We start from the raw sequence: 18,397 nt of genomic DNA, 5'->3' as shown, positions 1-18,397 counted from the left end.
TTACATGACAGGGCAGCCAGGTTAAATTTAAAAATACATGATCAGTTAATAAAAATTTGTAAAGATATCCCAGCTTATACTGATAAGATGGATGCATTTCACAATGCTGATATCTTTGAATCTAATACTGATACAGTCATGTGAAAAAATTAGGACACCCTTTGAAAGCATGTGGTTTTTTGTAGCATTTTTAATAAAAGGTTATTTCATCTCCGTTTCAACAATACAGAGAGATTAAAGTAATCCAACTAAACAAAGAAAACTGAAGAAAAGTCTTTTCAAGATCTTCTGTAAATGTCATTCTACAAAAATGCCTATTCTAACTGAGGAAAAAGATAGGACACCCTTGCCCCTAATAGCGAGTGTTACCTCCTTTGGCTGAAATAACTGCAGTGAGACGGTTCTTGTAGCCATCTACCAGTCTTCGACATCGGTCTGAGGAAATTTTACCCCACTCCTCAATGCAGAACTTTTTCAGCTGTGAGATGTTTGAGGGGTTTCTTGCACGTACAGCCCTTTTCAAGTCACCCCACAGCATCTCAATGGGATTCAAATCTGGACTTTGACTTGGCCATTCCAGGACTCTCCATTTCTTCTTTTTCAGCCAATCTTTGGTTGATTTACTAGTATGTTTTGGGTCATTGTCATGTTGCATGGTCCAGTTCCGCTTCAGCTTTAATTTTCTAACTGATGGTCTCACATGTTCTTCAAGCACCTTCTGATACACAGTAGAATTCATCGTGGATTCTATGATGGTGAGCTGACCAGGTCCTGCTGCAGTAAAGCAGCCCCAAACCATGACACTTCCACCTCCATGCTTCACAGTTGGTATGAGGTTCTTTTCTTGGAATGCTGTGTTTAGTTTACGCCAAACATGTCCTCTGCTGTTGTGTCCAAATAATTCAATTTTGGACTCATCTGTCCAAAGAACATTATTCCAGAAGTCCTGGTCTTTGTCAACTTTATCTCTGGCAAATGTCAGTCTGGCCTCGATGTTTCTCTTGGAAAGCAAAGGTTTCCTCCTTGCACACCTCCCATGCAAGTTAAACTTGTACAGTCTCTTTCTGATTGTAGAGGCATGTACTTCTACATCAACAGTAGCCAGAGCCTGCTGTAGTTCTCGAGATGACACTTTAGGGTTTTTGGAGACCTCTTTTAGCATCTTGCGGTCTGCTCTTGGGGTGAACTTGCTGGGGCGACCAGTCCTGGGCATGTTGGCAGTTGTTTTGAAAGCCCTCCACTTGTAGACTATCTTCCGGACAGTGGAATGGCTGATTTCAAAATCTTTTGAGATCTTTTTAAATCCCTTCCCAGACTCATAGGCTGCTACAATCTTTTTTCTGAAGTCCTCTGACAGCTCTTTTGCTCTCACCATGGTGCTCACTCTCACTTCAACAGTCAGGAGCACACCAAACTAAATGTCTGAGGTTTAAATAGGGCAAGCCTCATTCAACATGCAGAGTAACGATCTACTAATTATGTGCACCTGGTGTGATATACCTGTGTGAGATCTGAGCCAATTTAAGAGGGAATACATGTGAGGGTGTCCTATCTTTTTCCTCAGTTAGAATAGGCATTTTTGTAGAATGACATTTACAGAAGATCTTGAAAAGACTTTTCTTCAGTTTTCTTTGTTTAGTTGGATTACTTTAATCTCTCTGTATTGTTGAAACGGAGATGAAATAACCTTTTATTAAAAATGCTACAAAAAACCACATGCTTTCATAGGGTGTCCTAATTTTTTCACATGACTGTAAGTTCAATCTAAATAATGAACAGAAAAACAAAGTATTTAAAGTATGGCTTCCCTCACATATGGCAAGGAGATTAGACACCACACCAAGAGTAAATGATGAGCGCGAAATAATACATAGTTCCCCAGCAGATCGATTGAGGCAACTACTTTTATTTACTACTGGAGAATCTACTCCTACATTTGAAATCCTTGACATGTTAAAGCCAACTTTACAGGATGATCCATTTTCATTCTTAATAAAATTTGAACAGGCTTATAGAATGGTGATGGAAATTGAGGATGATTCTGAACCCACTGCAATGATAAAGTCATTTGTAAAACGGTTCAAATATCTTGATCCAGTCTCCAGGGAGTTAGCACTAGGAAAGCCTACGTTACAGGAAACGGCAACATTTATTGATCAAATAAGGAGATCAATAAAACAAAGTAGTATAAGGGTCAAAGTTGCTGCAGTCCAAAGAAAGGATGAAAATCAGATAACTAATTCAAGTAATCTTAAACCAAACCGTCCCATGAAAGGGGAATATTCCAAACAGAAAGGAAAGGTGTCATTTCACAGAGGACAAGTTACTTGTTATCATTGTGGGAAAATAGGACATTTAAAATGGCAATGTAGGAAATTCATTAGTGAGACACAAAATTCAGGGAAAGAAAATGGTTTTGTGCCAACAGCTCCTTCTCCAGAGCAGTATCAGTCACAGTCACCGTATGCACCTCTAATACGACAAATTAGAGAATTAACATTAAATAACACAATGTACAAGGGGAAATCTTATGGTGATAAGATTGAGGAGACAACTGGTTTGTTACCTTCCCCATGACTAGGACGAACTCTGACCTCTCGTCCTTTGGAACTAGTAGCTCCAGTTTCATTAGATGAGTGTGGGAGACCTTTTGTAAAGGGATCTTTACAGGGCAAAGAGGTGACATTTCTCATTGACACAGGAGCTCAATTAAGCGTGACTAATCAGAATTTACCACTAACTCCAAATGCACCTGTTTGTACAATTGTTGGTTTTAGTGGAAAGAGCGGTACTAAAGCAATTTTAGCTCAGAATGTGGGTTTGGAAATACCTGGCTATCTGAAAACTGAAATTGACATTTGGCATAGTACTAACTCTGAAAACATCATAGGAACTGACATCATGAAGAAATGGGGTTGGGTCATTGACTTAGGGAATAAGGTGATCTGGAAAGATGTTGATGGATCTAAACCTGTAGTCATTGATCCCACTGAATACAGTCAGGTTGGGACTGTTAGCTTAACTGAAGTTGTTTCTTCAGAACATTTGTGGCCAGACACTGGTGATGATGAAGTTTTAAAAGAAATTGTACAATGTACTCCTTCTTTGTGGGCACAATTCAGGAATCAGGTGGGTACAATGAAAGATGTACTTGTGAATGTCGAGGGGAGAGATCCTCCTCCCCAAAAGCAGTACAAATTGCCACCTGAATCAATTGGTCCCATGTCTAAAATCATACAGGAACTGCTTGATCAAGGTGTCATTAGAAAGGCAAATTCAGTAACAAACAATCCACTGTGGTGTACCGTGAAGCCTGATGGTTCATACCGAATGTTATTGGACCTAAGACTGCTGAATAAGTATACCCCAAATGTGGCACCCATTGTTGCAAATACTCATGACATGATGGCACGACTGAATGCTAAGGCAAAGTTTTTCTCTGTTTTAGACATCAGTAATGGTTTTTTCAGCATTCCTCTAGCAAAAAGTTGTCAATACAAATTTGCATTTACTCTCATGGATGAGCAATATGTATTTTGCAGATTACCTCAAGGAGCGCATTTATCACCTAGCATATTTCATCAGGCAGTTGCAAAAGTATTGTCCAAATTTTCAAGACCCGATTGTCTGTTGCAATATGTTGATGATATTCTTTTAGCCACTGAGGATAGGGAGTTGCATTTATCTCTCTTAGCAGAATTGTTTTCATTGTTGCATGAAGCAGGTTTGAAATTGAATACTCAAAAAGTCAAATTATTATGGAATAAAGTGAGATATCTTGGAGTGTTAATCAGTCCAGGAAAGAGACAACCTCTTCAAGAAAGGATTGAAGCTATTGCTTCTCTTCCCATTCCAACATCACACAAGGCTCTAAGACATTTCTTGGGTCTGGTAAACTTTTCCAGAGAATTCATAGAAGGGTTTGCAGAAAAAGCTAAGCCTCTTTATGATCTCTTGAAAAATAATGATGATGACTCTTTTGGACCATGGGAAGAGGAACAACAGAAGGCATTTGAACTTTTAAAGCGAAATATGCAAACCTCTCCAGCATTATCAACGGTTATGCCTCTGGCACCTTTTGCTTTGCAGGTTCATACCTCGGACACGGCTGTGTCAACTGTACTCTTACAGTTGCAAGGGGGAGAATGGCGGATTTTGGGCTATTTCTCTAAGCTTCTCACACCTGTGGAAAAAGGGTTTGAAATTTGTGCACAACATTTGGTGGGTGTTTATTTTGCTGTTAAGGCAACAGAACACATTGTTGATTTAACAAAATCATTCTGCAGACTCCTCACTCCACACTAAAACTTCTCCTTGAGAAAAACCTCCCAGGTGTGTCAAATCAAAGATTTGCACATTGGTTGTTGTCCTTATCATCAAAACAAATTGAGATTGATCACAAAGCCAAGTATGTACTTCCTAAATTAATGCAGTATGAAGGGAAAACTCATGAATGTTCAGAAACATTTTATGAATCATATCCTAGCTTGTTTAGGAGAGATGCAGAGAACAGTGATGAACCAGTATTTGTTGATGGTTCAAGATACTGTTCAGGGGGACAGTACTATACAGGTTATGCTATCCTGTATCCTGAAAGAGGATATGCAGTCCAGCATAGACTGCCAGGACACTATTCAGCTCAGAGAGCAGAGTTAGAAGCTGTCAAGACAGTACTGACAATTGATGAGAAAGAAAACAAGAGTCCCTTGGTTATTTATAGTGACAGCTCATATGTCGTGAGATCACTGACAGACTATTTACCAGTGTGGGAGAAGAGAGGTTTTGTAGATTCCTCTAACAAGGTCCTGGTTCATAGTGATACACTCAAGCAAGTATTCAAGTTAGCTACTAAAAATCCAAATGGGTATGCTATAGTCAAAGTTCCCGCACATAAGAAAGGCAAACATGAGCTAGTTATTGGAAACAACACTGTAGACACATTGGCGAAGGAAGCAGCTAAGACAGGAGAGTTGGAGAGAGAAACTGAATCTTTGAAAGCTTTACCAGTGAGGAAAACAGACACGCATTTGCCTTATTTTGCAGAAGAACAAGCGAAGGATTCGTCCCTTGCAGCTTCTCAGGTTGATCCAAAACCTCCCTTTGTTTGTGAAAACGGGGTTTTGTGTCATGACTGTCAGGGGGAATTGCGTCCTGTTGTCCCAAAACATTTACAAATGGAATTCACCAAGTACAATCATGAAAGTTTAGGTCATTTGGGTCAGGAAAAATTGTTAGGAATTCTCAAAGAGAAATTTTACTGGGACAAAATGGAGAAGATTGTCCAAGATGTTGTTCAGTCATGTCTCATTTGTGCTCAAGTCAACCCGCGACCTAAAGGACAAAAGCCTCCACTTTTACGAATTGCACCTGCAGATGGTCCTTGGTCTACATTACAGATAGACTACATAGGTCCTCTACCTTCAGGTAAACATGGACTGAGGTATGCATTAGTGGTGGTGGATGTATTTTCAAAATGGGTAGAGATCTTACCTGTCAGGAAGGATGATGCTCTGTCTACAGCAAGGGCATTGATGAATCATGTGTTTTGTACTTGGGGGATCCCAAGAATGATTACATCTGACAGAGGAAGTCATTTTACAGGTAAAATCATGCAAACAGTTTGTGCTATTCTAGGAGTACAACAAAAGTTCCATGTATCGTATCACCCACAATCTGCAGGCATTGTGGAAAGAATGAATCGAACAATTAAGACAAGAATTGCAAAAATGTTATTAGACAAAGGAAATACATGGGTTGATGCAGTACCCTTTGTTCTTATGAGTATAAGAGGAACCATTTCCTCTACAACACAGTATACTCCATTTGAATTAATGACGGGAAGAACAATGCCATTAATATTCCCAAACGAACCATTCTTGTCTACACCTCAAAAAGATGCGATAGCAAGGTCCAGGTGGTTACAGTTATTGCAGGAGAATTTAAGTACAATTCTTCCATATGCTGCATCTAAAATGCAACGCATGATACCACCTCACTCTTCTAAATTTGTAAAAGGTGCTTTTGTAATGATTAAGACCTTCAGGAAGAGTGGACCTTGGGAAAGCAATTGGGAAGGTCCCTTCGAAATAATTGACACTATGGGACAAGTAATGATTTTGGTTCAAAGAGCACCAAATGCTTCAAAGAATACTCGCAGACAACAAAAACTGTGGGTACATGTTGATCAGTGTAAATTGTATGTACCAAAATAATGATACTGCTTTTCTTCACAGGGAATGAAACTCTTCACGTTATACACAATCCACAACAAACAAGAATGTCTTCAGAAAAGCTGTTTCATGATGGGAATGTCATTGTTGATGATGATATTTACAACTGTTACGTTCACAGAATTCCTTGATGATGACAAGAGTAATCATGACAAAGAGACTTCAATCCTTGCACGAAGAAGAAGAGGATTTCGTCTTGAGGATTTTCTGGAAGAACAATTTCAGGACAATTCCAGAGACATTTCTGGAAGTCTTTGTATGGGTTTTGGCGCTAGCTGTTGTATTGAAATGCACTTCAGACATGATACACACATTGAATTACATGCAACAGCAGGACCCAAACAAAGTTCACACAATTACAAGGAACATTCATACATAACAATAGAACTGGTTCATGGGAATGTACATCAATAGATGTATTATACTGGAGTATTGTGATAAAAGGAAATGAGTCAGCTACATGGTCTGGAGACCTCACAAATGATAAGATAGCATTAGGAAAAGTGGGAAAATCTCGAGAGGAAATTTGGTTTCAAACCCAGAACTATGTAAAAATAATGGATCCATCAATTTTTCCCATAACAGGAAAAATTGGGTGAAAAATTGGAGATTCCAAATAATTAGGGAACCTGTTGGAGTTAACATAACCATTAACTTCATAGGAACAAATGTTATTAATCCCGAACTTCAAGTTTCTCCAACATGGGTAAATATTCAGGAAGAAACTAATCCATTATATTTAACATGCAGCACAAGATTAGAGATTCCATCCGAATCTGTGATAACATGGACTAAAGGAGAGGTATTTTTAGGTAGTTTATCAAATGGTCCAACTAATGTAATTCATAGAGGTCAATTTGGAAATGTGAAATGGTTTGATAAAAAGTTTATATTTTATCAAGATCATCCATCTCCTAAAGATTCAGGAATTTATCAGTGTTGCATATTAACTCTAAACAACCATAAACCATGTGAAACTGTAAATGTTACTGTATGGTCACCTACAGAAAATATTTGTACCAAAGTCAAATTTGAATCATCTAGTCCTTTCCAGATTAACCATTTCCAGTCCAAGCCTCTTTTGAGGAATGGTAAATATGTCACCATAATGTGGACATTTAACATATCAGACTGGAAAATATCATCAAAATATCCTAAATGTGGAAAGCATCTTGCTAATATGGAGGTAGGTTTAGAAAAATGGTTTAAAAGGAGTGTTTCCAAGCAAACCAGAACTAAAAGAGGTATAGTAGAAGGTATTTTAGGAGGAATAGGTACTTTTGGAAGCTTGGTAAATACAATGAATGTAAATTCATTACAATCAGATTTAAAAACCATAGGTTATCTGGAAAAGAAAGGAATTAAAGTACAGAAAAGTCTAAACCAACTTTTAGAGAAAATGATTGTTAATTCTGTAGTTGTTTTAGGATCTTCTGTTTCGCATCTTCAAGATGTTACTTTAGGTTTGATCCAAAGTGAACAAGAGTCAGAAGTAGCCAGGGCATGTATGGAAATCCAAATAGAATATTCTACAAATTTAAAAATAATTGCTCAGGCTTTACAAAGTGGAATTACTCCACTTGGTTTATTGGAAAATCTACCTATGGAATATAATTACAGTATGAGACACATAGATTTATGGGTAAATAAGTGGTTAGGATGTAATGAGAACACATGTACAGCGACCTCATTGATTCCAGTAGCTGGAAGAGAACAAATGGTCATTCCAGTAACTGTTTTAGGAGTTCCCGTGAGTGAAACACAGTTGATTTTTTATCAATTGCAATATACGGAATTTGCATATGATGGTTCTCATATAGAACAATTGGATCTTTCTTCATGTTTACACTTTGTTTCTAAAATAATCTGTTCGGAGCAAGATAAGGAGATTTATCATTCTTGTTTCCATAATCAAACTTCTTGCCATGCACGGATTGAGAATGTATACTCAATTCATGATTTGGTAACTCAGGTTGGTCCAAACAAAGTTTGTATACAATTGATGTCTGAGAAAGAAAAGGTTGTAGCATTCTTTTCTTCTTGTATACATTACGAGAATTTGACAAGAGGTTTATATTGTTTGGAAGGAGACTGGAGAGCAATCTCTATGAATTTAGGAAGACTCAATATTTCTTCCATAAATACAAATCAATTAAAAACCCTTCCAGTACAATTTAATCTCGCTCAAATTGATACATTTCTGTGGGATAAGTGGACAGAAGAAATTAAAAAGGATAAAGGTTTTTTAAAAATATTAAGTGAACAAATAAAAGAAGCAGAAATTGCATTTAATCATAAACAAGGACAATTATCAGAAATAGAACATGAATGGAATATCATGTCTGGAACGTCTTGGTGAGGAAAATTGAAGAAATCTGTAAATATGTGGTCAAAATCTTCTACACAAACAGCAGTTGAGAATACGTTATCCCATCCTATTATTATTATATTTATTATTATATTTTTGTGTATTATCTATCAAGTTTTTGTTATGTATAGGATTAGGAAAACATATAGGAATATAAAGGAAGAAATTAATAAGGGAGACAACATTTTAAAAGAAATGTTAAAAAGAACTCAGTATTCCAATTCTATATTGAATACGGAACCAAAAATTGATCAATCAACCAAGTGCTATAACATAGTCAATGAATGAATGTGATATGAATGTGATACGAATGGTGAATAATTGCGAAGGTTATGATTGAAAAATTAGATTTAAAATCATAATCAGGGGGAAATGTAAAATAACATATTAACACTTTTTAGTAGGACAGGGTATTTTAAGGACCATGAAAGGTCAGCACTTGTGTGACGTGTCAATTTTGACAGTTCTTGAGACGACAATAGTATTTGGAAAGGTTAGGAATCCTCCTAACTCAGCATATCATTATTAGCTTTACAAATAAGGAAACTTAGAAAACCATGATGTAAGGGGTTTTACTAGTTAACCATATATGTCTGTTATAATGGTAAATTTAGGATACAATGTAACTCTATGGAGAGTCAACCTATAAAAAGGCTTTGTCTCATGACATTGGCAGAGCATTCTTTGACAAGACACCGGTTGCTCTCTGCACACACACACATTCACACATACACGTTACTTTAAGGGAATCACTTTTTCTTCACTCATTCTAAATTGGTTTATTACATGCTTGTTATCTTTTGAGATTCTTCTGCTGTACTTTATATTTTTCTCTTCCTAAACTTTGTAACTGTTTCTTTTTATGTGAATTAAACCCTTTTAACTTTTATCTTTCATCACGAACTTTGCGCATTTTGTTGGGCTCCTTCTAAAGCATTTCTTGAAAAATAGAGAAATGCTGGACGATATTTTACACCCTTCCCACCCTCCGTCCCCCCATCCTTTTTTTAAGGAGACCATTTGGTCCGTGCATTTATTTATTTTTTTAACCATTTTCCAGCTCTGCATCACTTTTTCTGTGTGCGACCTGTGACCGCCAAGTGCTTTTCAGTGCGTACCTGCCTGATCAGCACCTGCGGACTATTTGTGCAGATTTTTGGGGAAATTTTTTTCATATAAAATTTTTGGGGGTTAAAAAAGAACTGGTAGTTAGGGCTTTATATAAATATATATATGGAGTTATATATTTCTATATAGATATAAGTAAATTTTTTAGCCAATGTAGTAACGTTTTATACGATCATTGGTGCTCTGCAGCGTGCACAATCAGTAGTGTGCTCAGTAGCATTTGCACATTTGAGGGTTTTTTCTTTTTCACATTTGTGTGTGGAAAAAATAACTGCAGTTAGTGGTAGTTAGTTTAAGTTAGTTAGTTAGATAGATACATAGATATCTCTCTCAATTTCAGTTAGTGTCTGTTTAGATTTCAGCACGAACGCACCATCTGTGTACGTGCATTTTGCAACCACTGAGCACCGATCAGTAGTGTCCATTACTGATCGCGTCTGCTCAGTTTGCGCTGCAAGTCATTTTTAATTTTCTTCTAAATTTAAATTTCAAATTTATTACAAGCCCCTTTCACGTGTGAAAACACTACATACACTCCCCACACTAAATAAAGGTTTACACGTTTCACACGTCACACCTCAATAAAATAAAAATGTCCCATTCATCCCAACGACTATATTCAGCTGAAGGGGCATACGCCATGCTTGCCTCCGATACAGAGTCTGCCAGTGAGGAAGAAGAGGAGGCCACTTTCCTCTACTTCCTCATCATCATCCGCTGTTGTAAAACTACAACTCCCACAATGCCCTGACGTAGGCTGTTTGGGCATGCTGGGAGTTGTAGTTTTGCAACAGCTGGAGGGCCGCAGGTTGAGCATGCCTGCTTTAGAAGGTGCCCCAGGGTAGCAGCGGAGGCAGCCCCCCAGAGTGAGCCCACATGGACCCCACCCCCTGACCATTATCAGCCCCAAATTCAGGAGTTCGTGGGCCACTCAGGAATTCTGATAGATTGTGCGGACTTCACTGAGCTAGATTTTTTCAAAATCTTCTCTGAAGATTTTGTAAATCTAATGGTGACCCAAACCAAATTAGACGCCCAACAATTCATTGCTCCAAACCCTAGTTCGCCATACGCTAGACCCCTAGGTTGGACCCCAGTAGATGCAACAGAGATGAAGAAATTTTGGGGACTCGTACTGCATATGGGCATAGTAAAGAAGCCAAACGTTAGACAATATTGGAATTCTGACATTTTCTACCAGACTCCAATTTACAGTCAGACCATAAACCGGAAGCGATTTGAATGGCAGCTAAAATCCATGTCTGGCAATTCAGGCCTGCAAAAACCATATTTTGCACTTTGCCTGTAGAGGCCTGCTGTGCTCCAATACAGCAGACTACGAGCACATATGGGGTGTTCGCAAAATGGGGAACATATACTGGGGTGCATTTTCTCCTTTAACCCCTTGTGTAAGTGAAAAATTGGGGTCTGCTAGTAATTTTTTATTTTTACAAATATGTGCTTTGAAATCCTCTCTCTAGTATTTCTTCCTTCTGTGAGACACCTGTTTAGTAAAAAGTACACTTTCCACCACTTAAAATGTTCGTACAGGGTGTAGTTTCTGGAATGGGGTCACTTTTGGGGGTTTCCACTCTAGGGCCACCTCTGGGTGTCTTCATATGCGACATAGCTCCCAATTACCATTCCAGCTAAATCCTCTCTCCTAACCGCCATATGGTGCTTCTTCCACTCTGAAGCCTGCCGTGCGTCCATACATCATGTGGGGTGCATTTTACCCCATTGTGAAAGGGAAAAATGTGGGTGTAAAGCAACTGTTTCTGGAAAAAATTGTGTGTGGTAGACAGAGGTAGATTTGGCTACCAAATGTTTGGCAAAAGTAATTCATTTCTAGGTTCGTCCACTAGTAACATGTCCGCTCCTGCCGCCACTGCAAACCCACCACAGCCAGACATCATCTCCTGCACCTTGTCCATCATGTTCCACACTGTCACTTCTGCAACCAACTGCTACTACAACTGCAAAGCCAGACATCTTCTGCACCTGTATTGCCGTCTGGTGTATGGGAAATAGACAGTTCTCTGTGAGCAGGCTAAACTCCATACCTGAAGAGGACCTCACCAGCAGGAGAACCTCTCTATATATAACACATAGACAAGGTCCGTCTGGTGTATGGGAAATAGACAGTTCTCTGTGAGCAGGCTAAACTTCATACCTGAAGAGGACCTCACCAGCAGGAGAACCTCTCTGTATATAACACATAGAAAAGGTCCATCTGGTGTATGGGAAATAGATATTACACTGTGAGCAGGCTAAACTCCATACCTGAAGAGGACCTCACCAGCAGGAGAACCTCTCTGTATATAACACATAGAAAAGGTCCGTCTGGTGTATGGAAAATAGACAGTTCTCTGTGAGCAGGCTAAACTCCATGTCTGAAGAGGACCTCACCTGAAGTAAAACTGATGGGAAAACATGCTGAGCTTTCCTTTGACCATGATAATGGTGAAATCCCAGGTTACCGCCAGAGTATTGCAATCTGAATGTAGACTTTGATGGGAACATTTCACAGATAACTCTTGATAAATAGAGAATTTGAGCCGATACTTTAGTTTTCTCGTACACTGAAAGGCGGACATTTCTCAGTGATTAGAGGCTCCTCTGCAGCATCATCTGAGCTCAGACCCTGTTCTAACAGGACTCGGGGTGACGTGTGTCCATGATACGGATTCATGGTTTATGGTGATATTACAGTCAGGCCTCCTGCACACAAATGTTTTTTGTTTCCGTTTGGCAGAAAGCTTTTTCAATTCCATATATGGAACCATTCATTTCAATGGGTCCGCAAAAAAACTGAATGTACTCCGTATGCATTCAGTTTCCGTTTCTGATTTCAGTTCAAAGATAAAACAGGTCATATTATTGCCTGCAAATCATGTCCCGTGGCTCCATTCAAGTCAATGGGGCTGTAAAATGAATGGATACAGAATGCATCCGTATGTTTTCCGTATTCGTTCCTTTTTTTGCGGAATCGTCTATTGAAAATGTTATGCCCAGCCGAATTTTAGAATGTAATTACTGTATATGCCTTGTTTCCGTTACTCAAAAAACGGAAACCAAACGGAACGGAAACTGAGACAGTACTGAAACAAAAAAAATGTAAAAACTGATATGTTTAAAGGGAACCTGTCACCCAAAAATCGCCTATTAAGCTGTTTACAGTACCTTATAGTGCTGTATAGTCGTTTCTTGATGCACTTTTTGTTCGTTTTGCCGCATGTATGCTCACTCAGAAATCGTTGTTATATTCAGCTGCTGCCCCGTGCTTCAAGTCAGGCTTGAAGTCACGGGGGCAGCGGCCTCGGCGTCTTACATGGCCCTCTCCCCGCCCCCTGCCTCTGTGACTGACACCCGAACTCCGAATCCGAGACCGCGCTCAACGGCCGCATGCGCAGTAAAGGGCGGCAGGAGAGCGGTCCCGGCTGCCGCGCGTACTACGCGCCGTCTTACTTTCGCCGCACTGCGCATGCACCCGACATCCTGTATCAAACGCGCCCAGATGCCGGGCGCGGGCGCGTTTGATACAGGATGTCGGGCGCATGCGCAGTGCGGCGAAAGTAAGACGGCGCGTAGTACGCGCGGCAGCCGGGACCGCGCTCCTGCCGCCCTTTACTGCGCATGCGGCCGTTGAGCGCGGTCTCGGATTCGGAGTTCGGGTGTCAGTCACAGAGGCAGGGGGCGGGGAGAGGGCCATGTAAGACGCCGAGGCCGCTGCCCCCGTGACTTCAAGCCTGACTTGAAGCACGGGGCAGCAGCTGAATATAACAACGATTTCTGAGTGAGCATACATGCGGCAAAACGAACAAAAAGTGCATCAAGAAACGACTATACAGCACTATAAGGTACTGTAAACAGCTTAATAGGCGATTTTTGGGTGACAGGTTCCCTTTAAAACGGACCGCAAAACCATCCAGTCTTCTGCAGGAGGCCTTATAATTAAAAATTAAAAACTGATTTTCTACCACTCATCTGTTCAACTTTATTTGGCAAAATTATTGTAATGGATCACATACCACAAAGGGTTAACCACCTCACGACCGCCGTACGCAGGATTGCGTCTTCGCGGCGGTCGTGCTGTTCTGGGTGGACGCGCCGGTGCGTCCTCTCGCGAGACGCGAGATTTCCGGGTATGCCGGCCCGCGCATGCGCATCGCGGGCCGGCAAAATTCAAAGAAGAACTTCGTCATCAACCTGCCGGCCACGATCATTGGCTGGCAGGTTGATGATTTTTAAAAAATCCAATCAGCAGCCACATAACCCATCATATTAGTAAATATGATGGGGTTATATGGCTGCTGTGCTCCTCTGCTCCTTCTTTTGGTCGGTTGGTTCCAGGAGAGGAGCAGAGGAGCACATCATTACTGTGAGTACCCACTACAGTACACTTAGCCCCCAGATCACCTCCCAGCACCCAATTAACCCTTTGATCACCCTGTCAATCACTAGTGAAAAGGAAAAAAAGTGATCAGTGCAAACTGTCACTTTTTTTTTTTTCACTGTTATTGACCGTTAGGTTTTAGGTATAGTTTAGGTCCCTTGGTTAGGTAGTTAGCGATCAGTTAGCGCCCAGCCCACCGCACCGCAGTCCGTTATTCGCTGATTAGCATATCGCTAATCAGCATTTGTACTTTTATAGTATCTGAAAGTGATCAAAACTGATCACGGTCAGATCTATAATAGTACTAGTGTCACTTTAGTTCGCCCTCCACCCAAAACGCAGTGTTTGCCCGATCAGGCCTGATCGGTCGCCCACACGTGCGTTTGCCCACGCCCGCCCCACCGCAGTGACAAAAAAATTATTTTTTTTTGATCACTGCACATTCACTTTACACGCACTGCGGCGATAAAAAAATCAGTTTTGATATTTTTTATCAACCGCAGCGGCCTCCGGTACTTCGCTAGGCTCCCCTTTGTAAGACAGGCTTGCTTTTTTTTTTCTTGGGTAGTCTCAGGGAATACCCCGAAATTTAGTTGCCCACATGTCTAACAGGGGGTATTCTTCTGAAGAGGCCTACAGGCTTCTGACCCAGTCGGATGAGGAGTGGGAACCCTCATCTGATGAATCCAGCGGGTCAGAATACGAACCTGTAGAAAGCAGTGGCTCTCTGACCCAAAGTTCGGACGAGGAGGTTGAGGTCCCTGATAGCACCAGGCGTACCCGGCCCCGTGTCGCTAGACCGCAGGTTGCGCAGGATCCGCTTCAAGAGCAGCAGAGTGGGGCTGGTGCTGTCGGATTACGTGGTGAGGCATACACCAGCAGCCCAGCCCTTCCTGGACCTAGTACCAGCACTGCCGTACAACCTGGTGAAGTAGCGAGCACCAGAAGGGCAGTTGAAGCTGGTACGGTGGCACGTGCAGTAGTGACCCCGTCGCAGCCACCGCAAAGACGTGCCCGTAGAGCCCCTAGAATCCCAGAGGTGCTGGCAAACCCTGATTGGCAGTCCCCAACTTCCGCCGCACCCGTAGTTTTCCCTTTCACTGCCCAGTCTGGAGTTCGGGTTGAGACGGCTCAGATCGGTTCGGCCCTGGGATTTTTTGAGCTGTTCTTGACTGCGGAGCTTTTAGACTTAGTTGTGGCCGAAACAAACAGATATGCCACACAATTTATAACCGCTAACCCGGGAAGCTCTTATGCCCAGTCTTTCTGGTGGAAACCAGTCCAAGTTTCCGAAATTAAAACTTTTCTGGGCCTCCTCCTCAACATGGGCCTGACAAAAAAACATGAATTGCGGTCATATTGGTCCACGAACCCGATTCATCACATGCCCATGTTCTCTGCTGCTATGTCCAGGACACGATTTGAGACCATCCTGCGTTTCCTGCACTTTAGTGACAACAGCACCTCTCGTCCCAGAGGCCACCCTGCTTTTGACCGGCTCCACAAAATTCGGCCCCTCATAGACCATTTCAACCAGAAATTTGCAGATATTTATACCCCAGAGCAAAACATCTGCATAGACGAGTCCCTAATACATTTTACCGGGCGCCTTGGCTTCAAACAATACATCCCAAGCAAGCGCGCCCGGTATGGGGTCAAATTGTATAAGCTCTGTGAAAGAGCCACAGGCTATACCCACAAATTTCGGGTCTATGAGGGAAAAGATCAGACCCTGGAGCCGGTCGGTTGCCCTGACTACCTGGGGAGCAGTGGGAAGACAGTTTGGAACTTGGTGTCACCCTTATTCGGCAAGGGGTACCATCTTTATGTGGACAATTTTTACACAAGTGTGGCCCTCTTTAGGCATTTGTTTCTAGAACGGATTGGCGCCTGTGGTACCGCGCGAACTAGTCGCGCGGGCTTCCCCCAACGGCTCGTTACCACCCGTCTTGCAAGGGGGCAGAGGGCCGCACTGTGTAACGAAGAACTGCTCGCGGTGAAATGGAGAGACAAGCGTGACGTTTACATGCTCTCCTCCATTCACGCAGACACGACAATCCAAATTGAGCGAGCAACCCGTGTCATTGAAAAGCCCCTCTCAGTCCACGACTATAACCTCCACATGGGAGGGGTCGACTTCAATGACCAGATGTTGGCTCCGTATTTAGTTTCCCGACGCACCAGACGCTGGTATAAGAAGGTGTCTGTATATTTAATTCAATTGGCTCTGTACAATAGTTTTGTTCTCTACAGTAAGGCTGGGAGAACTGGATCCTTCCTCAAATTTCAGGAAGAGATCATCGCGAACCTCCTGTATCCAGGAGGTTCCGTGGCCCCATCCACCAGTGTAGTTAGCCGTCTACACGAGCGACACTTCCCCAGTGTCGTTGCTGGTACCTCAAACCGACCGCCACCCCGAAAAAAATGTCGTGTCTGTAGCAGGAGTGGAATAAGGCGTGACACCCGCTATTTCTGTCCTGACTGTCCCGACCACCCTGCCCTATGCTTTGGAGAGTGTTTCCGGAAGTACCACTCACAGGTACACTATTAGCATAGGGATCATCTCACCAGGATAGGCACACAGGGCTATTAGGGCCCATTCACTCACAGCTGCTGCAAACGTCTCCTTTCACATGGGACAAAGTGCATAACGCACTTCGCCACATCTTTGGGCGATTTGCGCTTTGCACATTGACCCATGGGGAAGGAGAGGTTTGTTCTATAAAGGTAAAAAAACAAAAAAACAAAAAAACAGGTAAGCAAACAGGTTAATGTTTAGTTCCAAAAGTTAAAGTTACATGTTCTGTTCCAAAGTTAATAAAATTATTGCGTTGTGGCCTGGTTTTTTCTTTTTTTTTTTGTCTTTTTACCTTCCAGGTGGACCAACCGATCTACTAGCTGCAGCACCGATGTGCATTCTGACAGAAGCATTGCGCTGCTGTCAGATTACACGCAAGTCGGTGTATGCGGCGCTGCAAGACAGGATTTTCTCCTCTGCAGTGACAGATACGTTTGCCGAGGCATACGAGCTGAGGAGGAGGCGGCGTTCCTATGCTTTGGCAAGCACTTTGTATGTATATATATATATATATATATATATATATATAAAAAAAAAAATCCCGGCAATGATTTATTCATCCACATCGATTGATGCGAATGGAGAAATCTGGTTTGCCAGGGCATACGAGCTAAGTGGGTATGGATGTAGGGCGGAGCTCCTATGTCCTGGCAGACGCCTTTCCCCTCCATTTTTTTTTTTTTGGCAGAGATTTTTTCATCCACATTGATCGATGCGAATGAAGAAATCTGTGCCGTTCATTTTTTTCTTTCAGCCCAGAGGCTGAACGGAAAAAAAAATCTCATTACCTGTATGCTCAATATAAGGAGAATAGCAGAAACTCCTAATGCTGGCCATACATGTAATGATTGCGGAGACCCTCAAATGCCAGGGCAGTACAAACACCCCACAACTGACCCCATTTTGGAAAGAAGACACCCCAAGGTATTTGCTGAGGGGCATATTGAGTCCATGAAAGATTGAAATTTTTGTCCTAAGTTAGCGGAAAGTGAGACTTTGTGAGAAAAAACAAAAAAAAATCAATTTCCGCTAACTTATGCGAAAAAAAAAAAAATTCTATGAACTTGCCAGGCCCCTCATTGGATACCTTGGGGTGTCTTCTTTCCAAAGTGGGGTCACATGTGGGGTATTTATACTGCCCTGGCTTTTTAGGGGCCCTAAAGTGTGAGAAGAAGTCTGGGATCCAAATGTCTAAAAATGCCCTCCTAAAAGGAATTTGGGCACCTTTGCGCATCTAGGCTGCAAAAAAGTGTGACACATCTGGTATCGCCGTACTCAGAAGAAGTTGGGGAATGTGTTTTGGGGTGTCATTTTACATATACCCATGCTGGGTGAGAAAAATATCTTGGTCAAATGCCAACTTTGTATAAAAAAATGGGAAAAGTTGTCGTTTGCCAACATATTTCTCTCACCCAGCATGGGTATATGTAAAATGGCACCCCAAAACACATTCCCCAACTTCTCCTGAGTACGGCGATACCAGATGTGTGACACTTTTTTGATGCCAAGGTGGGCAAAGGGGCACATATTCCAAAGTGCACCTTTCGGATTTTGCAGGCCATTTTTTACACATTTTGATTGCAAAGTACTTCTCACGCATATGGGCCCCTAAATTGCCAGGGCAGTATAACTACCCCACAAGTGACCCCATTTTGGAAAGAAGACACCCCAAGGTATTCTGTGAGGGGCATGGTGAG

The sequence above is a fragment of the Bufo gargarizans genome, chromosome 5 (assembly GCF_014858855.1).
Source record: "Bufo gargarizans isolate SCDJY-AF-19 chromosome 5, ASM1485885v1, whole genome shotgun sequence".
Taxonomy (NCBI): Eukaryota; Metazoa; Chordata; class Amphibia; order Anura; family Bufonidae; genus Bufo; species Bufo gargarizans.
The sequence above is the reverse complement of the archived record's forward strand: the minus strand, read 5'-3'. Positions refer to the sequence as shown.